Source organism: Pimephales promelas, chromosome 17 (genome assembly GCF_988280905.1).
Source record: "Pimephales promelas chromosome 17, fPimPro1.hap1.1, whole genome shotgun sequence".
NCBI lineage: Eukaryota > Metazoa > Chordata > Actinopteri > Cypriniformes > Leuciscidae > Pimephales > Pimephales promelas.
In genome coordinates this window covers 12,457,127-12,484,389 of record NC_142785.1, presented here as the reverse complement: position 1 = coordinate 12,484,389, position 27,263 = coordinate 12,457,127, and positions in this window count along the sequence as shown.

Genomic DNA, 27,263 nt, shown 5'->3' with positions numbered 1-27,263 from the left:
TGAATATCAATCTGCCAAATTAACTTTTTTAGCATGCACATTCACTTCTGAATAATATAATACTGACTATATATGAACGTGTTTGTTACTGTAGAGAACTTATCTTCTATTGTTTTTGACTGAAGGACTTGACCATGTTTTAAGCCTGTGCATATTAACCTATGTGCATTTTAAAGTAAACCCCTTGCCGTAATGGAAAAAGTATGTACACATATTGGACAGTTTGTATCTGCAGGTCATTTAAAATATATGAAAGGAAAGGCATTCGAGTGTGTGTGAGGGGAAACAGGGGTAGTAGAAAACTTAGGTTTTTGTTTCCATCTATCTCCATATTGAACTGTTTTATGTGCTAACTGTATCCATGTATGATTGTATAATTATGAAAACACGTTCATGAACAATATAAGTTATTACTTTGTATAGGACCCGTTTAAGCCCGAGAGCAGACCGGAGATCTCTCCGTTTGTTGAAAGCCTTCCCGATGTTGACTCTCGTCTTATTCCGACGCCTGGCACTGGACAGACAGAAGTTGTATTGTCTTTGTCTCACGTGGAGTTTGCGTTGGGGTTTGGAATGAACAAGACAAGCTGGTCTCTTTGGGGCTATTTACACCTGGCCACAATGCGTTTTCTCAGATCGGATAGCTATTTTATTTATCAAAACGATTACACCTGGTCACATAAATGTGTTTTTGCAAAACGGATATAATCTGATCTTCAATTCCTGCGCTATATAGGCTACAGAATTCATGAAGTGCACGTCACCGAAAGCAACAGATATGAGCTGCATTTTATTAATCATCGGCTAATTTCAAAATCAGCAAAGACAGCAATAAGAGGGAGCGGCAACAGCCCTGGTAAAGATCAGTTCATTTCTTTACTTTTAATGAAGATGGTAGTGTTAAAGGGTTAGTTCACCCAAAAATGAAAATTAAGTCATTAATTACTCACCCCCATGCTGTTCCAACCCCGTAAGACCTTCGTTCATCTTCGGAACACAAATAAAGATATTTTTGATTGAATCTGAGAGCTAGATCAGTCCTACATAGAATGCCTAAGGGACTGGCTCTTGACGGCCCATAAAGTCATTAAAGAAAAGGTTTAAATATTCCATGTGCCTACAGCGGCTCAATTATAAGTTTATCAAGCGACGAGACTACTTTTTGTGCAAAAAAAACATAAATAACGACTTTATTCGAGTATTCTATTACTTCCTTATGGGCGCATGCGCGAGAACTGAGACGAGGACGTTCTCCTTCGACTACTTTTTGTTACCGGCTGCTCAGCTTAGGAGTATTACCGCCACCTACCGTATAAAATGATGATCCATATATAAGGCGCTCCACATTATAAGGAACACTGTCGTTTTTTGAGAAGATTAAAGGCTTTTAAGTGCACCTTATAGTGCGGAAAATACGCTAATTGAAAAGCATGAATGTACAGCGCGCATCTTCCTCTGCTTGTAAACAGAAAGTTTTGCGCTTCCAGCTATATCAGCACATCATCGTATACGGTAGGTGGCGGTAATACTCCTAGTGGTGAGCAGCCGGTAGTCGAAGGACAACGTCCTCGTCTCAGTTCTCGCGCATGCGCCCATAAGGAAGTAATAGAATAGTTGAATAAAGTCGTCATTTATGTTTTTTTCGCACAAAAAGCACAGTCCCTTAGGAAGCCTATGGAAGAGTGATCCAGCTCTCAGATTCAATCAAAATATCTTTATTTGTGTTCCGAAGATGAACGAAGTTCTTACGGGGTTGGAACAGCATGGGGGTGAGTAATTTATGACTTAATTTTCATTTTTGGGTGAACTAACCCTTTAAGCGTCTGCGACTTACTTTCACTTTGATTTGCGATAGATTGCGGCGCACTTAGCCAGGCGAGCGTGAACGCGCATGACGTCACGCCCAGTCTCAGATTCGAGCCCGAATCCCTCTTATTTATTTTACTGTACAGGATTATAGAGGCGATCTCAGTGATCAGAGAAGGGCTCATTCAGCCCATCAGGTGATTGTTTAATCGTGTATGGGTTAGAAAACGGCTATTTTTAACATGAAATGTTGCGCAATGCACCTTTAAAAACAATTTATTATTTCCAATATCCACCACCCCCACTCAAGCTATAAAAAAAGCATTAAAAGCACTTTTATGCTCATATGCTCAAAAAGCACTTTTATCTCATATGCTTGTATTATATTCTGGTATGTTTAGTATTTTTTTGTATTCGTCTGTTACATGCTGCGTCACTGTATTTTGAGATTAGCCTATAGTTTGACATTCCACATGTATCTGGACATTATTAGTGCATCACTCAATGAAAACTTAATAAGCATTGCTCATATCTCTGCTGACAGCAATAAAACCTTCAGCTGTGAGCTATTGGAGTTGGCACGTCAAAATCAAGAATTTGAATCTAGCTTGTAGAGATATCATCAGAAATACATTATGCATGGTCATTTTCCCTCAATTAATGTCTTTAGAAGATGCAATTTTGTGCAAAAATTGCATGTGCTAATCAGCGCTATAAGAAAATAACCCATTAGCACAGTATGAGCAATGTACATGCCGAGCTCTGATGCAGGTAATGTGTCATTGATTGGATTGCTGACTGACATTAGCTAGAGGTTATGTGTCAGTTTAATTAAATATCATCAGTTAGAAGACCAACTGTTGGGTGTTATAGCTGTCATATTGTAACAGCTTTTCACTTCACACTCTTTGGACTAAATTCAACAATCTCAGCCTGATACGACGCCACAAGCCGAAGGAAAATACAACAATGTTGTGCTTTGTATTTCTACGTAGTTTTCTAATAGCAGGGAATACAAATCTTAATTTGCATACTTAAATATTTAATAAGCTTCAGTTCTTAATATCTCGATTTAAAGGGGTTTGACTTTCTATAAAATGTTCTGGTTTGCATAATAATGTGACTTTTCTCCATTTTTCAGACTTGCTCACATTTATTTTCACTTAATGACTCCTGATCCAAACTGCTTCTAGGTCAAAAACTGACCCCATTACTTAACATTAGTTAATGCAATACATGTATTACAGTATTTATTAATCTTTGTTAATCCTACATGACTTTTTGATTTTAATAATGTATAAGTAAATGTTAAAATAAAAATGAAATTCATGTCTTTTTAGAAATATTTTCCATTGTTAGTTTGACTAATGATAAAAATCAGTGAATTCTTTTGTAAATTCTACTTTGCATGAGGTTTGTATGGTTTTCAGATTGCCTGAAGCCGAGTATATGGCAAAAATATCTCAATATATGTATTTTATGGATAAAAATGGATTTTAATTTAAATAAGCAACATGCAGCTTGAATTTATTTCTGAATTAATATTTTAAATTGTCTGCAGAGGTCTTTTAAAAGCACAAATGTAGAAATTACTAATGAAATCTCATTTGATGTAGAGATTTTGATGAAAATGCGCTAGGCTCTGGAATACGCCTTTCCCGCTAGCAACGCGTCATATGTTCACACTACATGATTTTAAAACGTCGGGCTGAACTGTGCGGTTCACACTACATGACTTGCTCTCAGTGAAATCTGGAGTGTTCAAGTTGTTAACTGTTCACACCACACAACACAACGTGATTGATCCACAACAGGAGGTAACTCACTACACGAGTTGACAACGCACTGCATAGAGATACAACCACGATCGGATGATAAGAGCAAATCATTTGTGACTCAATGAGAGCTGTTTCAGTACTATGGTACGGTCTGAATCCTGAAAATAATCAAATAAATAACAAGTTGACAACAACTCTGTCACCCAACGATTCTATCTTGTCAACAAACCTCGTTTTGTCATGAAAAAAACACGCAATAAATAAATAAATATTGCGCCAATACCCAGCGAAGAAGAGAACACGTCACGTGAATATGGACGTCAGACAGAAACTAGTGCTGCACACTGTTTGCTCGACGATCTGCTCTGAGGGAAAAAATACAAAAGAAGAGAGAAAAACTAAGATTTACCTGGTGTCCTCAACCCATGCGTTGCTATGATTGGCTGTACTCATGACATCACTGAGTTTGAGTCGCGCGACTGCTCTGGATATCTAGCAGGCTAGATATTTTTCTGGGCTCGGTGACGCGTCTGCGAGGCGTCTGCGAGCGTTTTCGCTGCGTTGTTGGCTCTTTCATACTAACAGATTGGCAAGTGTTCATCGTCCGCTAATCTCCCGCGATTTGCACGCGATAACACCCTGACCTGTCGGCGACTCAACGATTTGCAAATCGGGCATAAATCGGGCTTAAAATCATGTAGTGTGAACTTGGCTTCATATGCCGTAGGCCGAGGCAAACAAAAGAGCTTTCGCTTCGCTTTCTCATTGTTGGGTGTTGATGTAGTTAGAGCAGTAGTGAGAGACATGAAGTTTTAGTTCGATTTTTAGAGAAGCCTTATAATGGTAAATTATTGTGTTTGTGCTGGATGCATGAATTCCAGCCTGTCAGAACATTGTGTCCATACTTTTTCCTTCTAGGAAAAACAAGGCTTTTCGGTCTTGTGTGCATTTTGTGCAGATGAAGAGAGCAGACTTCACTTCCGCGTCTGTTACCACACACTCTGTCGTTTGTGGCACACATTTCACTCGCTTTAAATGGTAACACTAACTGCAGTCGAAAAGCAAACCGAGCATTAGCGAGCCGAGCCGTGCCAAGCCGAGTCATACCATGTTAAATGCAAATGCGAAGCTAGCCGAACTGTACCGAGCCATGCCATGCAGTGGAAAAGCGCCATTAGACTGTTGTTATTGTAGCTTAGGTATTGTCATTGTTTATATGATGTTGTGGCATGGTCATTAGTCAATGTAGATAGTGCTAACCTGCTTGGATGGACTGCATAGTCACTGTCAGCGTAGAATATGATAAGACAAAACGTTGCTGGCTTAAATTAAGACAATCTAAATGGATGTTTAATCAAGAACAAGGTTGAACGTATGTTTGCTAAAGCATATTTATTACAAAACAACAAGGTATAGCCATACAGTATGAACCAGCGTCAGCCACGGTGCTAACTTACATTAACTCACCAAGTCATTTGCCCTATTCGCCACTGGTTTTCTTGACACCACAACTCTAACGTTACTTATCTCCTCTGCCCATTGTTCCTCCCCCGATCTGCCCCTGACTTCTATCTCACCTAGAGGGCTTATAATCATATGCCTGGCCATTATAGGCATGTTTGTCAACATCGGAGAACTCGGTTTCTTTATTCACATTCATTGTAACCTGAGCTTGAACTTGAACAGACTCCCTCGCCGATCGTCACTTCCGGTTAGTGCTTCATAGACGTGGAATATATTTTATCACAATTTTTCTCTAATTATTGTTAATGGCTAAATATATATTACTCCAGTTCAGAAAATCCAGATGTTTTATCATCAACATACACTATGCTATATAGGGGTATCCAACCTGAATGTTGCTCTTTAAACATGTTTGAAAACACTGTAATTAATTTAAAAAGAACATTGTATTTTAAAAAGCTTTAAGCATGACAACAGTTTCAGTTTAAGAAGTTTAAGGTAGTATTTTTGACTGTGTATTAAAATGAAATTACTTTTTGTTTGTTCATCAGTGCATCTGACATTTTGAGTTATACACAAGCCGCTATTGACTTTGTCCTCATACATAGTAACATGCCCGTATTTCAACAGGCCTTAGATTCAGTAATCCAGTCCTCTCTTTGCTGAATGCAATGGTAATAAGTAATTTTCTGTCTCTATGTCTGTGTCATTTGGGGTTGATTAGATGTAATCTATATGCAGTAATGGCCTTCCAATCTGCTGTTCTGAATTTGTTGTATGTAAATCTAGCACGCTACATGCATACTTCGCTGATCTGGACCCTTTTCTTTTCTGACATAATTTGCATAGGGAGACAACGAGGATTTACCTTCCCTTCACATCAAGGCAACAGCTAACACAATAAATGAGTGAATGTGAAAGATCACCTTTATTCCTGGTTTTATGCATTTTCTATACGAATAGTATCTGGATATTCTTTAGCTGGATTCCATTTACACCTTACATCCTAATGCATCCTCCAGTGTCATCGGATTAGGATCCAAAGCCGTATATCAGCAAAATGAAAAAGAACACCACATTACATAAGAGGGTGAAAACTGTATAATTTAAAGAGTTTTAACAATATTCAAAGATAATTAAAAAAAAAATGTTTTCCATCAGTTTGACAGCTAAAAATAAATTATTGTTTCCCTGCTTCAAAGCATTCCCACATGTAAAGGATGCTAATAGGGATTAGATGCGGAAGGAAATGAGAGAAAATCATATTTTGCCGCAGCAAAAATAAACTATTAGAGTGTAAAAAGATTCTTAATGTGTCCAGTGGAATAATTTATTTCTAATAATTCAACCCAGCTTGTCAAAGTAATTTATAATGCGTGTTTTTATCACATCTATTACATAGCGTTGTATGCAGATAACAAAAGTCATTTGGATTCACACCTTTACATGTTTACACCTTTACAACGGTGCGTAAAAAGAACTTACCGTTAAAGCCAGCTGTAAGGGAAGTCTCTTTTCTAAAAGGAAATGATAGACATGGATTGATATCCTGTGGTTTTCTGATGGTTACTCCTACTATTTAATTGCAGGTTTTATTCTTATTTTTGTTGCTCTTTATTAGCATTCAAAGACATTAATGATCTGTATTCATCTGACTTTCTTGACCACAGACAAAAGAGAGCCCAATGCGTTCATCAATAAAATAAGCTTGATGTGAGAATACTAAATGTATTCAAATTTATTCTTCTGCTGAAAAAGGCCTGGCCTTCAGCGTTCTCAGGGCTAGTGTATGAAACAGACAGCAGCCACAACAACCTTGTGCATCAGGAAGATAATTAAAGATTTGTTCACTTATTTTCATACATTACAGATTTTATTATTATTAGGGATGTCCCGATCCGATCCACGGCATCGGTATCGCGCCGATACCGGCCCAGAACGCTAGATCGGAGATCGGAGGGGAGAAAAAAATATGAGCGATATCCAGTTTAGCGGCGCAGCCTGTCACGTGATGATTTATGTGTGTTTACGCACACGCGCGCAGAGAATCACTCTCGCTTTGCGCACGGATTCTAATGTAATCGGATGATTCCACCCACAAAAGCTGCATTTCAGTCTTTTCAGAAATTCATTGGCTATCAGAAAATAGCGTCATTTCATTCTCTATTGCAACTGGATAGATAAACTGTCAATCAAAGAGAGGTAGGTACCGATCTTCACCAGGCACGCTCGTTGGCTGTTGGAGTTTAGAAGACACCCCTAACACTCGCCGATTGGCTAAAATGACCTGTCAATCAATAGTTCATGGGTCAGCGGCCATTTTGACATTCTTTTTTCTCCAATGTTTACGTATCAACTGAAGTTAGACGGATCAATAGTGTTATGCTACGTTCACATCACACCGGACGCGAATCGCGCGTCAAATTCGCGCCTGACGCGTCTAGTTTGACGCTTGACCACTAGTGTTAATTCGCGTGTCAAGAGCGAAACTGGCGCGCGTAAAGTTTGAAGCGAAATTTACGCGCGTGACGCGCGTCAGAATCAAAATCCGTTGGCGGTCATTGTTTTTATGTCGACCGAGCATTCATCAAGAGAGTTACCGCTCTGTATTTACTCTGGATAGCAGAACAGCGGCGTGGGGATCATCGTCGCCGTATATTTGTGTCCACCGGACCCTTCGGAGCCGAACCGTTTGGCGAGTTTCACCATTTGCTTGCTCCAGGAGCTGCGCTGGATGACGGCCGCTGTCAGCGGTACTTCCGCCTGTCACGCGCCCAGTTTGATGACCTGTTGTCCCGCATCTGAGCGAGGATCACCCTCGTCCGGCCCCTCATCCATCTAATCTAGCTGTCATTTATTTTTGTTTTGATAATAAATAGAGCCAGCCTTCAAAAGTTATTAACCTGTCCTGTGATTTTTTTTCTCTCTCTCACGTCCAGACACGAATTTATGCACATATGTTGATTGTCTTTACAACATAATACTATTTCTAGATATGGAATGAATAACATTCAATACAAAATGAACATGTCTCCATATAGAGATAATGTTTTAAGTGATGAAACATTTGCTTTGTTGTGCATAATCCCACCATGCATTTAGTCATATTAACAAAATAATTTATTGAAGCATCCAGACACTTCACCACGTGAGCAAGCAGCTAGGCTCCTGATTGGTTAACGCGGCGCGAATTCACGCCAAAGTTCAGATTTTTCAACTCGGGCGGCAGACGCGAATTCGCGTCAAACGCGTGAATGCACAACGCTCAATTCGCGCCATTCGCGCCAACTTGACGCGCGAATGAGGCGTCTTCCGCGCCGCGCTCAACGCCTCATTCGCGCCGCAGGAATTTTTCACGCGCGTAAAGCGTCTTTGCATTGACTTAACATTGAAATCATTCGCGCCTGACGCCCTATTCGCGTCCGGCGTGAACGTAGCATTAGTGCGTCGAAGTTGTGATAGCGCTGTCGGCTAACGCGAAATGCTACTATTTACATTCCATGGATGTTTATTCATACAATTGTTTTGGACTAAAAACTTCTTCAAATTGGATTGTATGGACGCTTTACAGTGAAACCAAACCATTTTTGTTGGAATGTGGACTAACAGATGGCTAATTGGTGAGTTTCTTCCAGTTTGTGTTGGTTTGTTTTGGCTGTTGGTGGTCTGACAAAGAGACAGATTGTGCCCGCTGTGTTGATTGTATCTTAAAATGGTTTACGTCGTTCGAATCACGAGTTTCTCAGCTTTCCAAAGATATGTATTATGTTTACTTTTGTGTTTGTTTTGTTTTGTCTTTCACAAAGTTAAACCTATAAACCACCCTGTGGGCCGTATACGGCACGTCGGACCACGAAAAAAAAAATATCGGACTAATATCGGTATCGGCAAAAGCCAAAGGTGCGGCATCGGTATCGGTATCGGAAGTGAAAAAGTGGTATCGGGACATCCCTAATTATTTTAGTTATGACAAGATTTGATTATTTCAGTACAAATTTAGACAAGCATTTTTTTTTTTAGATAAAACTTTGTTCGGTGCAACATTATTTGGTAACACTTTATTTTACGACCCGCAAACAACTGTGTAAGTACACTGAAATTACGGTGTACGTTTCTGTAATTATAGTGTACTTCCGTGTAGGTATAATACAATACAATACAATTTTATTTGTAAAGCACATTTAAAACAACCGTGGTTTGCCAAAGTGCTGAACACTGAAATAATTTCAGACAAAATTTTAAACACATGACAAAAGCACAAGACACAATTAACCAGTGACAAGACAAAACAAAACAAAAAGCAGATTTACTCTCAGTCTGGTTTAAAAGCCAATGAATAAAGGTGAGTTTTAAGTCGTGATTTAAAAGTCTCAACGCTGGGGGCTACCCTAACACAAATAGGCAAATCATTCCACAGCCTAGGGGCCACGACTGAGAAAGCTCGATCTCCCCGATTTTTAAGTCTTGTTCTAGGAACAGCTAAGAGTAGTTGGTCAGCAGACCTTAATGACCTCAGAGGAGCATGCATCACCAGTAGGTCATCAATGTAAGCTGGAGCTTGCCCATGAAAAGATTTAAAAACAAACAATAAAATCTTAAACTGTATTCTAAAACAAACTGGTAACCAATGAAGAGAAGCAAGAACAGGCATAATGTGCTCCTGTTTACGGGTTCCAGTAAGGAGTCGTGCAGCAGCATTCTGCACTATTTGCAATCTATAGAGAGTGGCCTGATTAACTCCTACATATAACCAGTGTTGGGGAAGCTACTCTGAAACTGTAGTTTGACAAGCTACAAGCTACTCGTAAGTTAAAGTAGTTATACTACAGTCAAGCTACTCTTTTGTAAAAGTAGTTAGCTACACTACAAGTTACTATCAAAAAGTAGCTACCCAGATAGCAAACTGACATTGAATCAACGTGGAAACGACGTCTCTCATGACATTGAAAGAACGTTGATTTGCTCATCGAATTAACGTTGAACCAACGTCAGACGCGGCATTCTTCAAAGCTAAATGAAATCGAAAATTTTGCTTTCATAACGTTGAAACAACGCGTTGATTTCAAGTTGATTTTCCGTTAGTTTTGAAAGAATGACGCATCTGACGTTGGTTCAATGTTAATTCGATGAGCAAAACAATGTCAGATCAACGTTGTTTCGATGTCATATTTCCACGTTGATTCAATGTCAGTCTGCTATCTGGGTAGCTACATTGAAACTACTTTTGCTTTTTTGAACAACGTATTATTAATAACTGAATAAGTGTCTGAGGACAGAAGGGGACAACAATACTTTTTGAAATCATAATTTTATTGCATTGTTTTAAACACTAAAACAATGCAATAAAATTATGATTTCAAAAACTATTGTTTTATTACACACAACACCCAAATATTTCAGATTGTTTGTCAAAAGTGCAAAATTGTAACCAATAGGCTACAACATTGCAAGAAAAAATATACATCCAACGTAAATTGCATGTAGAACATTTTCTTAAAAATACCGATTGAACTTGGACAAATAAGGCCATGGGTAATTAACGTTAGTTGTTTCTCCATCCTCCAAATCTGCTGTCACATCTTGCTCCATCATCATGTGTGTGTCAACACACTTCACGTCAGTGAACTGTTAGCCGCAGATGTGTTATTAAACAACAGGTGGCGGTGATGGCAAAAAAATGAGTTTGTAATCTAACAAGAAGAAGAATATCCTAGCAGCGCGCTGATTCGCGCAGGCTCGACAAACACAATGTAGCTTTTGCTCGAGCTACACCGCTACTTGCTGCAAAAAGTAGTTAGCTACTGGAAAAGCTACACTGTTTAAAAAGCAACTGAGCTACTGCCAAGCTACTCAAAAATGTAGTTAATTAGTAGCTTCGCTACTTGTAGTTAACTACTCCCCAACACTGCATATAACGAATTACAATAATCCAGGCGGGTGGTAATAAAAGCATGTACAACCCTCTCTAGATCTTTGAAAGATAAAAAAGGCTTCAGTTTGGTGATTTGCCTAAGTCGAAAAAAAATGGCTTTTACAACAGAGTTTATCTGTTTCTCTAGGTTAAAATCACTATCCAACTTTACACCAAGGTTTGTTACCATAGACTTTAAGTAGGGGTAAAAACACACTTTAGCATATTGTCACAGTCTGTCGTCCTCACCAGTGTGTCCCGTCATCTGCACCACACTTCCCCGGATCCTTTTGTTTCTCCCCCGGACTCACTCCCCAATCAGCCACCTGTTCCTCGTCCTGTCATTATCTTTTTCACCTGTGTTCACCCTCATTAGCCTTATTCCTCTGTGTATTTAGTTCAGTCCAGTTAGATTCAGTTTTGTCGGTCAATGTTTGATGTTATCCTGTGTACCCCGTCTTCCTGCCTGTTTTGGAATTAAAATATATAATCTCCGTTTGAATTTGGACTCTGCCTGTCCTTCTGCCTGCACCTACATCCGTGACAGATTGACCGACCCAAAAGCAAAGATGGACATGACTGCAGTGACTTTTTGGGGGATAATCGCTCCAATTCGGCGGCCCCGCTTGATTCTGGTCCCCCGAAAGCCTGCGCTCACCGTCAGCCCGGCAGAGCCCAAGCTCTCTTCTCCGCTGGTTCCGTCCAGCCCCGCCGAGCTCGAGCTCTCTTCTCCGCTGGTCCCGTCCAGCCTCGCCGAGTTCGAGCTCTCCTCTCCGCTGGTCCCGTCCAGCCCGGCCGAGCGCGAGCTCTCTTCTCCGCTGGTCCCGCCCAGCCTCTCCGAGCCCGAGCTCCCCTCTTCGCTGGTTCCGACCAGCCCCGTCCAGACCGTCCAGCCTGCCCCAGAGACCGTCCAGCCAGCGCCAGAAACCAGCCAGCCAGCGCCAGAGACCGTCCAGCCAGCGCCAGAGACCGTCCAGCCAGCGCCAGAGACCGTCCTGCCAGCGCCAGTGACCGTCCAGCCAGCGCCAGAGACCGTCCAGCCAGCGCCAGAGACCGTCCAGCCGGCCCCAGAGACCGTCCAGACCGTCCAGCCAGAGACCGGCCAGACCGTCCAGCCGGAGACCGTCCAGCCGGAGACCGTCCAGCCGGAGACCGTCCAGACCGTCCAGCCCGAGACCGTCCAGACCGTCCGGCCGGAGACCGTCCAGACCGTCCGGCCGGAGACCGTCCAGACCGTCCTGCCGGAGACCGTCCAGCCGGAGACCGTCCAGACCGTCCAGCCAGAGACCAGGATCCCGCCCAGCCTCCCTCTCCCGCCTCCTCTCATCTGTCCCCGCTCTGCTCTACTGCCCTTCAGCTCCCCGAAACCAGCCTGGTCCGTGTATCCCCGGTTTTCGCCTCACACCTCCTCCTCAGAGACACTTCCTCGGCCCCCGGTCCCATTGGCTTCCCCGTGGCTCCTACCTCCCTCAGCTCCTCCATGGCCCCTCAGTCCACCAGCTCGTCCAGGCTCCCTCGCACCTCTGGATTCCCTTTGGTCCCTCATCACCCGTCCTTCACCTCTGGACTTCCATTTGTTTGCTTCGCCCCGTCATTTCACCCCCCCGCTTCAGTTGGATTCTTCACTCCCTCCAGTCACCCATCGGCCCTCACTCCCTCTGTCCTCACCGTGTCCCTCTGTACCCCTGTCAGCACTTCAGTCACCAGAGCCTGCGGTGTCCCCATGTTCCCACGGTCCCTCATCAGCTCCTCACGTCGTCTGTCCCTCAGCTGCACCCTGGTCTCCTCTCCCATCTGCTCCGCCCCTGTCAGTCGGCCCCCTGGTGTTGTCAGCCCCACTACCATCAGCTCCACCAGGGGTCCTCCCTCCCTCCATCTGTTCCGCCCTGGTCTCGCCCTCAGCCTGCTCCGCCCTGGTCTCTCCCTCCATCTGCTCCGCCCTGGTCTCGCCCTCAGCCTGCTCCGCCCTGGTCTCGCCCTCAGCCTGCTCCGCCCTGGTCTCGCCCTCAGCCTGCTCCGCCCTGGCCACGCCCTCAGCCTGCTCCGCCCTGGGGGGGCTTCTCCCTCCTGACCACGCCCTCCACAGCCTCCAGGGCGCCCACCCCCCCTCCCCATTGATGTTACGGCGTGAGGCCACGCCTTCCGGGAGGGGGGAGTGATGTCACAGTCTGTCGTCCTCACCAGTGTGTCCCGTCATCTGCACCACACTTCCCCGGATCCTTTTGTTTCTCCCCCGGACTCACTCCCCAATCAGCCACCTGTTCCTCGTCCTGTCATTATCTTTTTCACCTGTGTTCACCCTCATTAGCCTTATTCCTCTGTGTATTTAGTTCAGTCCAGTTTGATTCAGTTTTGTCGGTCAATGTTTGATGTTACCCTGTGTACCCCGTCTTCCTGCCTGTTTTGGAATTAAAATATATAATCTCCGTTTGAATTTGGACTCTGCCTGTCCTTCTGCCTGCACCTACATCCGTGACACATATAAATTACACGACAGTATACATGCGTGCTATGAAGACGCGTTTAGTGTGATTGGGTTGCATTCACAGTAACTGCGTTTCATAATGCCATTACTATATCAAGATCTTTGCCTGTTAACATTTGTCTGTTATTTAATCCAACTGACCTTGAAGGGATAGTTCACTTTGAAATAAATTTTTGGTATGTTTTAGCCAGCCCGTTCTCATCCTTTAGTGTCACATAGAACCCTATATGACAAAACGGCGCTATACTACGCACATGGCACCCTTTATCGTTAATATTCACGCGAACCCAAGGCGTCATAAATCCTTTAGCGTAATATGAGACTACCCTACCCTACCCCACACCTAAACCTAACCATCACAGTGCGTGTTATATTAATGATAACAGGTGCCATGTGCGTAGTATAGCGCCGTTTTGTCATATAACGTTCTATATGACACTAAAGGATGAGAATGTGTTGGTTTTAGCTTACCTCAAGGGCATCCAAGATGTGCAGTAGGTGTCTGTTTTTTTGTTTGTTTGTTTTTTGATATTTTTAGGTCAACCCGTTCTTGTCTGTCAGTCATATAATGCAGACAAAACAAAAACTAAGCACGCAGAATGTGCGAAAATGAAAAGGTATGCGAGTGGGTATGTTCATAGTAATGTGTGTAATGGCGGTGCAGAGGTATACTAACCACATTTGCAGGCAAGAAACAGTTAGATCGCATGTCATCTTAAACACCTGGATAGGTGGATAAGTAGCTTTGGCTTCTTCAAAATCAGTTAGTCTGGAAGTGCAAAAAATTCCGCAACGCACCAGACTTGAAACTTCAGAAGCAACAGATTGACAAGTGGCCGCGTCTTTCCCCAATAATCCATCACAATCCCAACTGACAAACTTCTCGATACACACACAAATGGATGACGCGTCTTTTTCAGGTACAACACAATTCCTTATATTCAACTTCCTTCCGCAACTAACGTTAATTGAAATACTCCACCCATTCACATGCAAAAAGGAAAGTAAAAAGTAAAACAAACAATGTTGTGACTCGTGGCACAGATTCTTTTCACTGTAACTATATAATATACAGTTTGTGCAAATCATTATGCCTATGGAGACTCCCCGCAAAGATAGCGAAACTGAGTGAGGGAGTGAGTGAGTGAGTGAGTGGTGTAAAGGGCTCACAGACAAACAACTGCCAGTAATTACACTTGTGTGAGCTGTAAACAGACATGAGCTGTGGAATGTGCGATTAAAACCCTCTTTAGAGCAGCTAGGCAATTATGAGATATGAGCTCTGTAGGTTTGTATGAATGGATCAATAGCCAAGCACTTGATGTGACTTGATGCAGAACAGCCACGATCAGATTAAGACCTAAAATGGCTGAATGCCGCACCAGAAAAAGCCTTGTGTTCTTCACAAACTGCAGTGGATCAGCAACCTGCGGTGCTGTAAAGCCTCGTAATTTAAGACTAGGCTGTTGTTTCTTACTTCTGATTTTTTGTTTGGGTTTGTGTTTTTGTGAAGATAAAACTGTAGAGGGGGATTGGTTTCTATCCCACAAGCTTCTAGAAGAAGATGCTATACATTTATATGAAACTTCCTTCTTGCACTGCAGGAAAGCAATGACAAAGCAAACGTATGATAAGAAAGTATTGTTGAAAACCTTTTCCTTCTCAAGTATAGGAAACTCAGAAGCGAAGACCAGGAGACTCTGGTGTACCTTTTAAGCAGGATTCTTTCTTGCTTTTGCATTGCTGTAGTCTGCTTCAAGTCAAGTCAAGTCTAACTAAAGCAGTATATATTTAGGTTGATATAAATTTCAAGGGGGAGGGGTTACACAGAGGTGGAGACATTGAAACAAAAGCATTCAATTGAGGTATATGGGTTTTGGAACCCGCTCAGCATGAGACACGAGAACAGGATGGAGCAAGACTTCTCGTACTGAGACAAGAACTCAAAGAAAAATGGTTTTCGTATTAAAGGTGTTCAAACCTGCTCAGCATGAGTCTTCACCCGGAGAGACACGAGAACAGCAAAGGCATGGCCTTCTCGTACTGAGATGGGACAGTCAGGAATATCCCTCTGGGAACCCCTACCATTTGCAGAGATTTCCTGGTTTCATCATTTATAAACTTTCTCAATATAAAATACTATTGCATTGGAAATCTATATTAAAAATTTAGATACATTTCCAACCCAACAGTATGACTGAGTTATAATCACCCCTGCATTTGTTTATCCTGCCTTAAAGCCAAGCTGAACGTCTGTGAATCAGAGACCTTGGACTGGGCACTGAATTGAGTATCATGTACCATGGAGCCAAATACTCAGGCTTCTGGCATACACTGGCATAGTGATTTTACATATGCAAAGAATTTCAGCAACGTTGGAAAAACAACATACAATGTCAGACAATTGAAGTTGAGGGCTATGCACGTTATATCTATACAACTATTGGGAAACAGGCATCCTAAATAATGCATTTGCTTATAGGAAACTGCACTACTTAGAGCTCAAGGGGGTTCAAGACCCCCTCAACACATCTAAACTTTGTGGTTTTGAGAGAGAAAGCTACACTTTTTCCACTCCCTCGGACGTGAAAACATTGATAAAAAGTGATTTCAGCATGGTTATATAAATTTATATAAAAAAAAGTCTTTGAAGAGTCTGAAAATAAATAAGTAAATAAAGATTTAAACATAACGTTGATCCCAGAATAGAAACATTGCAAGTGTGCCTTTATATGAGCCTGGCACTTTGAAAGGGTGAAATGAATATATTAATAAATAATGTGATTGATTTTTTTCTTTTTATGTATTCACAAGGTGGCCAGACATGAAGGCTTTGAAGGCGTCTATTTTTGCTCCATGTTTTAGTCCATAAATGAATTAGATATGACAGGCAGATATTCTAGCAGCTTTATTTGTGCAGTCCAATCAGCCTGCAACTGCATCTGCTGAAGATATTAAATCATACACGTGGAATATATAATGCATGTGATTCATTTGTTGTCATCTCAGTTGTTGAAGAGTCAAGTTAACTTTGACCTTGCTCTCAGCTACTCAGACAAGTTATTTTCACATGTTTGTAATTACACACTTAGCTTTATTGATATAATGAAGACTGCACCAAAGACCGTGAGAGTCAAACATGTCTGAAGTAGAAGATTTGGAGCTATAAGTGGGTAATTATAAATCATGCTGCCTAGTTACTGACTGATTTGTAGCTGTTTCTCTCAAAAAGTATAATCTGTTTTCAAAGAACTGTAAATATGTAATGTATGATAGTCTTCATTATTCAACATTACACGACATGTCTAGAATTTTGATAAGCTGAGCAGTGTTCCAAGAACAGAACAGCATTTGGGATTTACACTGTTTGCATTGCTCACGATTGTCTGTATTTGCGTGTTCTAGACGGACTGTCTGTGTATTTGGTTTAGGGTCTGAACCATGATCTATATAAATGACTGGATTGCTCATTGTATTCAAGCTGTATATTATTGATTTTTCGGTTACACTTTAAAATAATGGTCCGTAGTTAACAAGTAGCTATGCAGGAAGTAATAGGTAGTACTGCATTAACAACGAGGTTAATACTAAGAACTAATATGGAAGAAATATTAACTAAGCATTAAGTAATAGGTAATTTAGTACAAAGGTAGTTCCTTGGTAGGTATTTGATTGTTACTAAAGAAATATATCCTCATTGAGAACTACTTGTGAACTAAGAAATAATAACCAATTAATTACTAATCACAAAAGTAACATGTCTAAAAAGTGAACAATTGTGGGGGTTTTATACTCTTAACATGATCATAACATTTCAGAAGCATGTGCCTCAAATGGGTTCTTTGTGGAAACCAGTTTATGAAGTTTATACATCCCCCCAAATACATTAGCTAGGTTGAGATTGTGACCACTGACCACTACTCTTGCCAGGATGGACGCATGTTCTCTGTTTATTTCAAACTCAAACATAAAATAATCCTAATAAAGACAGTTTTTAAAAATAAATATTAAATAATTAGGAAGTGATGCTGACACTCTCATGATTGGATTAGTTCACTATTATGAGCTCTATTGAATGTCAGTCACATATATCTCAGACTCCAAAGACCTATAACTTTATATTACAGTAGCTGCCTGAGGAGGACTTCTCTTTAGGACATGAATATAAACATTGATGTTCACTTGTCAAAAACAATTTGTATTTTTAATGAAGAAATTGGCTGCATTTATGTTACGATAAGCGCAACACCACATCTTCCAGATTACAGTTTGTTAGAATATTAGTGCCTCACAGAACCTGTACAGTATGTGTCAAATATAAAATTAAATTACTTGTATCATTTGTGAAAAACATGTTTACTCCTCAATAACTAATTAAGCGTTACCTTGTCATCCCGCAGGAACTACTAGTGATGTGGCCCATTATTTTAAAGTGAAAAACATGTTAACTCCTAACAAACTACAAGCGTTACCTTGTGTAAACATTGCGGGATGACAAGGTAATGCTTGTAGTTAGTTAGGAGTTAACATGTAGTTATTGAGGAGTTATTGAGGAGTTAACATGTTTTTCAAGAATGATACAAGTTATTTAATTTTATATTTGACACATACTGTACAGGTTCTGTGAGGCACTAATATTCTAACAAACTTTGGAGTCTGAGATATATGTGACTGACATTCAATAGAGCTCATAATAGTGAACTAATCCAATCATGAGAGTGTCAGCATCACTTCCTAATTATTTAATATTTATTTTTAAAAACTGTCATTATTAGGATTATTTTATGTTTAAGTTTTAAATAAACAGAGAACATGCGTCCATCCTGGCAAGAGTAGTGGTCACAATCTCAACCTAGCTAATGTATTTGGGGGGATATTCATAAACTGGTTTCCACAAAGAACCCATTTGAGGCACATGCTTCTGAAATGTTATGACCATGTTAAGACTATAAAACCCCCACAATTGTTCACTTTTTAGACATGTTACTTTTGTGATTAGTAATTAATTGGTTATTATTTCTTAGTTCACAAGTAGTTCTCAATGAGGATATATTTCTTTAGTAATAATCAAATACCTACCAAGGAATTACCTTTGTACTAAATTACCTACTTAATGCTTAGTTAATATTGCTTCCATATTAGTTAATAGTATTAAGTTCGGTGTTAATGCAGTACTACCTATTACTTCCTGCATAGCTTCTTGTTAACTACGGACCATTATTTTAAAGTGTTACCGATTTTTCTAATAAAGGCTCATTCGAAAAACGTGCCTCTGCCTACATTTTCACAGAACTCTTAAAACGTACCTTTACTGTACAATTCACTGCAGTTACTTACTATCTCAAATCTCTTCCTATCATAAGCAAGATCATTGAAAAAGTGTTCTTCAATCAACATTCAAATATCTTGTCTTCAAATTTTTAAGCTCAAATGGATACTTTGACAATTTTCAATCTGGTTTACGACCGCATCACAGCACAGAGACAGCGCTCATAAAGATGATAAATAATATTCTCTTAACTACTTATACAGGCAAAACATAAATTCTGGTACTACTCGACCTCAGTGCTGCATTTGATACTGCCGATCACAACATACTTCTTGACAGGTTGGAAAACTGGTCAGGCTTTCTGGGATAGTCTTAAAATGATCCAGGTCATACTTTAGAGTGAGAGGTTACAATGTGAGTATAGGTGACCATTAGTCCGAGTGGACATCCATGACATGCGGAGTTCCTCAAGGCTCAATTCTTGGGCCACTCCTGTTCAACCTGTACATGCTCCCACTAAGCCAAATAATTAAAAAGAAACAAATTGCTTATCACAGCTATGCAGACGACACACAGCTGTACTTAGACCTATCAACTAATGACTACAGTCCAATTGACTCCATGTCCCAATGCATTGATGAAGTTAACAGTTAAATGTGCTGTGAAACTTTCTTTACACAAACAAAGAAAACAAGAAAGAACTGAAGTCATTGGGTTTGGAAACAAAGATGAAGTTCAATGTGAACACATACCTTGACGCTAGGGGTGTAACAACTAAAAATCAAGTCAGGAATCTCTGTGTGATTGGAGTCAGACCTCAGTTTCAGTAGTCATGTGAAAGCAATAAATAAATCATCATACTACCATCTCAAAAATATTGCAAGAATTATGATTTGTTTCCAAACAAGACTTAGATAAACGTGTTCATGCTTTCATCACCAGCATGTTGGATTATTATAATGGAATCCTCACTTGCCTTCCCAAAAATACCATAAGACATTTGCCGCTTATACAGGACGCTGCTGGCAGGATTTTGAGCAGAACTAGAAAACATGAACATATCACACCAGTCCTCAGATCTTTACAATGGCTCACTTAAGCGTGGTGAGTCCGTTTTTAACTATCCAGCTTCCAAAGATCAGATGTGCTCCTAGTCACATTCAAATCCAGACTCAAAACACATCTGTTTAGGTGTGCATTTACTGAATGAGTATTGTGCCACTGTATATCCAACTGATTACACCGTTTTTATTTTGTTTTTTGTTTTTTGCATCATCCCATCATCCTGAAATGTTAAGGGGGAAATTGAGAGTTTAAACCATGTTGATGACCTGCAACTATGGTATAGTAGTGAGTTTAATGTGAAACTCGAGGTCGGGGACCAGATCTGTTCGGTGGGGTGCTGACTGGGGACAGTCATAGAGCCCTCTGAGCAAATCTGTGGGGTGCTGTTTGGATCTATTACTTTTCTAGAGCTTTTCTTGTCCGATTTTAGAGAAAAATCGGATCTATTGGAGACTTTGAATAGATTAGGTGGGCCCAAAGACCACACAGACACAATACAATCAACATGGGAAAATCTCACAGTAGAACAAGCAGCTGTGATACACTCGTATTTTGCCAGATGAGAAGTTTATCTATGTATTATCTTTTTACTCTTTTAGTTCCTTTTATAATTGATTTAATTTTCCTTGCTTTCATTTTGGGAGTATTTTAAGTCCTTTTGTGTAAAGCACTTTGAATTACCATGAAATGTGCTATATAAATAAACTCGCCTTGCTTTAATAATTATAATATGACTGCGAAGTGAACCTATGAACCTAACGCATATTTAAACAACTATCCCTTTATGTAAGCTGCAAGTACAATTTTAAAAATGCTGTATTGAGATTGTAGTGGGATTCCTTTTTAGACAGTAAAATTATTATTTATTTATACAATATTTATCACAGGTTGTCTTGGAATACATGTAAGCAATATCTGAATACCACTGTTGGACATATTGTGCTAATGATTATTTAGGAAATATTAAATGTATACAATCAGCATCTATGGGATTATTTGGGGAAATTGATTCCAAGCATAACTTAACTTTTTTTAACATGAGCCCACATGTGCAGCTGCATTGCATCCTTTTGCACTGACTCAGAATACCACACAATAGTCAATGTGGTATTACATCACCTAACTGTGGACTCAGATATATGGACCACAAAAGCTGAGGATATTCGGTACAGCACCTTAAAGACTTTGAGTGCTTTCACACTAGTGTTTGATGGTGACCAAAGTAAATTGCCTTAGTAGAGCAATTTGCATTCTTTGCATCTCTTGTAATGCTATCACGGCAGACTCGGTCAAGGGCCATTCTGTGGGTTTAAAGATTTAGAGGTAAATCTAAAGGGACAAATACTTTAAAGAGCCCCTATCATGGATTTTTGAAAATGACTGTTCATGTGGTGTGGAATATAGCTCTAAGGGAATGAAAACATCCTGCAAAGATTTATATCTGAAAGTGCACCGTATATAAAGTTATTGTCTTTCAAAAGTGAGAGTCGACTCTGAGTCTATGAAATGAATTGTTTTTGAAACAATTAGTCATTAGCTGTTTCGTAGTGACATAGATACGAAACACAAGCATATTGGCCGCGCCCAGTTACTACGCGCGCAGACGGAAGTGTAAACTTGAAGTCTAGAACACAAATACTTCAGCTGCATCATGTCGAGAAGACATCATATTTGCAACGATACCACAACAGTATAGCCCGATTGTGTTCTCATAATTTTAATGATGAATCATTCAAAAACATAAATGAATTCAAATGTGGATTCGCAAGCCGGTTGTTCCTGAAGGAGGTCTCAGTACCCAGTGTATATGGATCAGCTTTCTCCTCCGAATCACAACCTGTAAGTATTATTAATAATTGTTGCTTTTATGGGTTTTGTAGTGTCTGGGCGTGAGGAGGGAAGGCGTAATAAGTATGTGTGTGCGTGTGTGTGTGTGTGTGTGTAAGTTACGCTCAGCGCAGCTTCTAGGTCTCCAATGTCAATTTTTTTTAAATATGTGAAATGTTTGTTGCTGTTATTGGAGTTGTTATAAAGAATAGAGCGTCTTGTAGTACTGCAGTGCTTTATCAATACAGTATGTTTATGCGTTGGGCTAACAAACAATAACTGACTGGGTCATCTGGCCCGCCGATTAGCATCACGCAAAGGAGTGGTTTGGAAAAATGAGTCGTTATATGAATCATTTGGGAGTCGGTGAGCAAAGCAGGTAAAAATAAATGCATATTATAAGACAACAAAAGTGTTTTTTTTTTTTTGTCATTGCATTCATGTAAAACTGTTGTTGGGGACTCCCAGAACAATATTAGGAACATTTTAAATGCCATATTAGGTGCCCTTTAATATCACAGTAGATTGTTACCTAGAGGTAAACAATGGCTGCAAGTTTTTACAGAGCTAATCATTTTGATGACACAAACACACCGTGTTTCAGACCGCTGGCGCTGATCTATATAAATGACTGGATTGCTCATGATATCATAAAATTTGAAGCTAGAATTCCCTCATATGCAATTGAATTAATAGGAAATCATCTGTTTTCAATAAGAAAACTTTGCCTAATGAGTCAGTGTTTATGTTCCTGAAGTCTGCCTGTACATTCTTACAATGCAAATGCCCAAACAATTTGGTTATTTGTTTCTGAAATTTCTCCTGAGGTTGAAGTTGTGTTCATCTTAATTATTGTAGTAAATATCAGTTCAACTGATTGATAAGACACCTCAGCATTTGTATTACAAATGTCAAAATGTCTTCTGATATCTGAATACAGATGCATTATTTGTGCAAACAACTCTATATACACTGTGGTTATGAAATTATTTTGTGTTATATAATAAATACTTTTGTTATTACTTGTGTTATTATTCGCATAACTGTAAATTATAAATGTCATGCTACTAAAAAGCCATACAATTTTAGCTGACCTGTGGCTTTTTAATGGTTTCCATAATCTCCAAGAATCTGAACTGGATGGTGGTCAACAAAAAAAAAAGAGAAATTAGATAATTGTTCAAAGCAATTATGCCAAATGCATATTTATTTAAAGACATGAAGCTTTATTTCCATGGTAAACCTTTTTAATATAATTTAGTGCAGTTTAGTAAAGGGGGATTGAATGTTTTGTAATATTTAATGCATATTTGAATCAATTTCTGCTAATGTTCATGCTTAATATTTCCTGCATAATTACGTACAAAGAAATCGATTTTGTGTAAGTTCAGTAACCTGTGTCAGCAGTGTGTTAGTAGACACACACACATCTTAACGATTTCTATATATCGCTAGACCATCAACATTACTGATAACATTCAAAGTATTAATTCATGTACATTTACAGGGGTTGGACAATGAAACTGAAACACTGGCCAATGTTGGAGGTTTCACATCTATATGCCTGGCGGCCAATCTTCAGAGTGAAGCACGGGTGGATCAGTGATGGTTTGAGCTCCAATATCATGACAATCCTGATTGTATTTGATGGACACGACACTGCCAAGGACTACCAAACCCTTCTGGAGGATCATGAGCACCTGATGCTCAAACCGTGTATCAGCATGATCATGCAAGAACACACACAGCAAGACTTGTGACAAAAGGGTTTGATGAAGATGAAAGTGACGTTGAACATCTCCCATGGTCTGCACAGTCACCAGATCTGAATATTATTGAGGTGTTTTGGAGGAGTGAGTCCACCAGCATCATATAGTGACCTGGACACTGTTCTGGAAGAGGAACGGCTCATAATCCCTCTGGTCATTGTGAAGGACTTCTATCTGTCAATTGGTGCTGTATTTGGATGCAAAATGAGGCCCTCACCATTCTAACAAATTATTGTGTTGTAAAACCAGGTGTTTCAGTTTCATTGTCCAACCCCAGTATTTATCTTAAAAACTATACACATGCGACTGATACGCTGCAAATCGGGTGATTTTAGGTTAATGTTTTGGCTGTAAGTCTATGATACCCTCTATCATAGGGAATCGTAAGATGGTCACTCGAACACTTCCGGTGGCTTCCCCGTCTATTGACAGTTTAGAACACAATGAGGAATCCAGTCCTTTATATAGATCAGTGGTTCAGACCCTAAAGTACAATGTGAAAATAGTCTTGTGAGGGCAAGGGAATATGATGGAATTGAACTTGTGGTGCAAGCAATCAAATCCAGAATGAAGTTGAGCCTTAAATAGTAAGAGTATTCAGAATTAATAAATCAGTCTGATTATTTTGTAAAATGGCATGGTATTACGAGTTTCTAAACTGAGAAACTAAGTGGAATATTGACATTTTAAACATTTTTTTTTCATTCTGTAGAGCCATGTCCTAATGAAAACAGTCAAGTCATCTTCATTTATATAGCCATTAAATCAGTGCCACCAACAGAAACTCTTTCTACACAAATTTAAAAAATGCGAACCTGTGAGAACGTGCACATTAGGGTGACCAGATTTCTCAGAGTGGAATATGGGACAGACACAGAACCCACCGACCCACAAAACCTACTGCACACATACAAGTATTTACACGTAATAATATTGTTAGCTATGTAGAAAAAATATATAATATATATATATATATATATATGTGTGTGTGTGTAGACTTGCACTACATAAAATTGCAGATCAGTGGGAACAAGATGGTGCAATAGCATCATGCCAGCCCGATCTCATGAAAGTTCGTGTCTATGGCACGAATGTCATTTCTCGTGGCATTTATACGCCAAAAACAGTTTTTGCGTGTATTTGGCACGCGATTTTCGCGTACATATGATACGCACTTTTTTGCGTATAATACGCACGAACTCCCCACCCCCCTCCCCCCTAAACCTAACCCAGGGTTTTTTAGTGCGTACCATATACACGAAAAAAACACTTTTGGCGTATAAATGCCACGAGAAATGACACTCGTGGTATAGATACGCATCTTCATGAGACTGTGTTGATCATGCACATGGGCTATTAAGAGTTCATTCTATAGGCATGCACGTTTGAATATATGTGCAATGGCATGTAGTTCTTCCTTAAATGTCCCATTCTTAATGTTTTTTTAAGCTTTGATTGTGTTTACAGTGTGCAATTTAAACATGTGTTCTTGTTTCGCGTGACAAAAAACCAGTATTTATTACACAATTTACTTATCTGTATACCGCTGTTTTCACGGTCTAAAAAACGAGCCAATGACTTCCTTGCTGTCACAGTCCTCGTCTGCACCTGTCTGTATTTGTCTGCACAACACTACCCAGAATCCTCCTCATCTCCACACCTGAACTCACTGCCTCACTTACCAGCCAGTTCATTGTTATCTTCATCAGTGTCACCTGTCTTCACTTTGGTATGTTTGATTTGTGCTCGTATTTAGTTTGGTTCTGTTCAGCATGTCCTTGTCGGTTGTCGTTTATGTATAGTTGTGTGAATAAAAGTCCTGGAGTGTTTCCCTTAATTTCTGTAAGCTTAAGTTTTGGTTTATTTATTTACTTTTTACAATTTACTTATTTACTCGGTTAATGTTTCTGCACTCGACCAATGGCCGGACTTACCTAAAATGTCTGTATGATCCTCTGTCTTGTCTGAATGCCAGCAGCATTAGGAGGTGGCAGGGGCACTGAATCGGGCATAGGGCCGTCTGGTCTTGGGGGTTCCTGCAGAGGGATGCCCTGTCTGATGGCCAAGTTGTGTAGCACACTGCAAGCCATGATGATTTTGCATGCTTTTTCTGGCTGATACTGCAGTGTCCCTCCCGTGCTTGACAGACACAGCCATCGTCCTTTCAGCAGGCCTATTGCACGCTCAACTGTGCTCATTGCGGGCTTTAGCGGGTAACCTTGATCACCTAATGATGAAATAGTTTTAAGTAATTGTACATAGCCCTACAATAGCATTTTAAATGTGTTGTAGTCTTAAATTCACCAATGAGCCAGCCATCCTCAACAGTGCCTTCTTGGAGACGCACACCCACAGAGCTATTCTGCAGAACGAACGAGTCATGTGTTCCTCCAGGCCACCGCGCAACGACGTTTAATAAAAACAAATTTGCATCAGAAATTATTTGCACGTTAACAGAATGAAACCCTTTTCTATTTACATAATTAAATTCGTTGGTTGATGGTGCTTTTATGGCGACGTGGGTGCAGTCTATAGCTCCAATTATGTTTGGGAATTTAGCAATGGCATGGAAACTGAAGTCATGTTATTTAGACCCAGTAGCTCCACTAGTGCTTCCCAATTGGACCTTGGTCCCCTGGCTCCCTATGTTAAGTCTGTGGTAACTAACCTTGGTGTTAAGATGGATGGTGATTTTCGACTTGATAAGCAGATAAGTTCCGTTGTAAGAGCCAGTTTCTTTCAACTTGGACTGCTTACCAAACTGAAGCCATTTTTATAATCTACGGATTTTGAGAGGGTTATACATGCTTTTTTTACAACTCTTCTGGACTACTGTAATGCCTTATATGTGGGCATTAACCAGACCTCCCTCTCTAGATTACAAATGGTTCAAAACGCTGCTGCTCGAGTCCTAACCGGAACACGGAAAAGAGATCATATTACGCCTGTCCTTGCCTCCCTTCATTGGCTACCAGTTTGTTTTAGAATACAATTTAAGATTTTGTTGTTTGTTTTTAAATCTCTTAATGGTCAAGCCCCAGTTTATATCTCTGAACTACTGAAGATTCACGCTCCTTCGAGGTCATTAAGTTCTGCTGACCAGCTAATCTTATCGGTCCCTAGAACGCGCCTCAAAAATAGGGGTGATCAAGCTTTTTCAGTTGTGGCCCCAAGGTTGTGGAATGATCGTCAGATTAGCCCCTAGCCTACACACTTTTAAATCACGACTTAAGACACACTTTTATTCATTGGCATTTACTCCTGCGTGAGAGTTGTACCTTGTATAGTTTTATAGTTTATTGATTGTTTTAATTGCTTGCTTGTTGTTGTTGTTTATCTGTTAATGTACAGCACTTTGGTCAACCTTGGTTGTTTTTAAATGTGCTTTATAAATAAAGTTGGTATGGTATGGTATGGAAGTCCCGTTTTATTGAGGCTTGTTGAGGATTTCGATAAGGGAACTGGATGTAGGTTGGGGCCAAGTAAATAATTGCATCCAACACTGCCGGATCCTACTCACTGATGGCTGGGATATACCACATATGTCTCCAACCTCAGGCTGAAATGTGCCAGTTGCTAAAAATCCAAGGGTGGACAGGAGTTGGATGTGCACGGGAATGGCTTTCGTGCGATTTGTTTCTCTCTCCAACACTGGTCCTAAATCACGACACAAATCCAACAGTACATTTTTGGGAAAGCAGTACCTACTTAGAAGCCACTCTGTGCTCTCGCGAAGCAGATCAGTGCGATCTTGGAAAACGCGCTCTCTGCGGAGCGCATTGTTTGCCAAGTCTTCCAATAATGCAAGATAAGCCATTGCACTGAGACAAATATATTTCACATCTGTCTTTTATAGGGTTTGACACCAATTAAGCATTGTGTTTAAAAT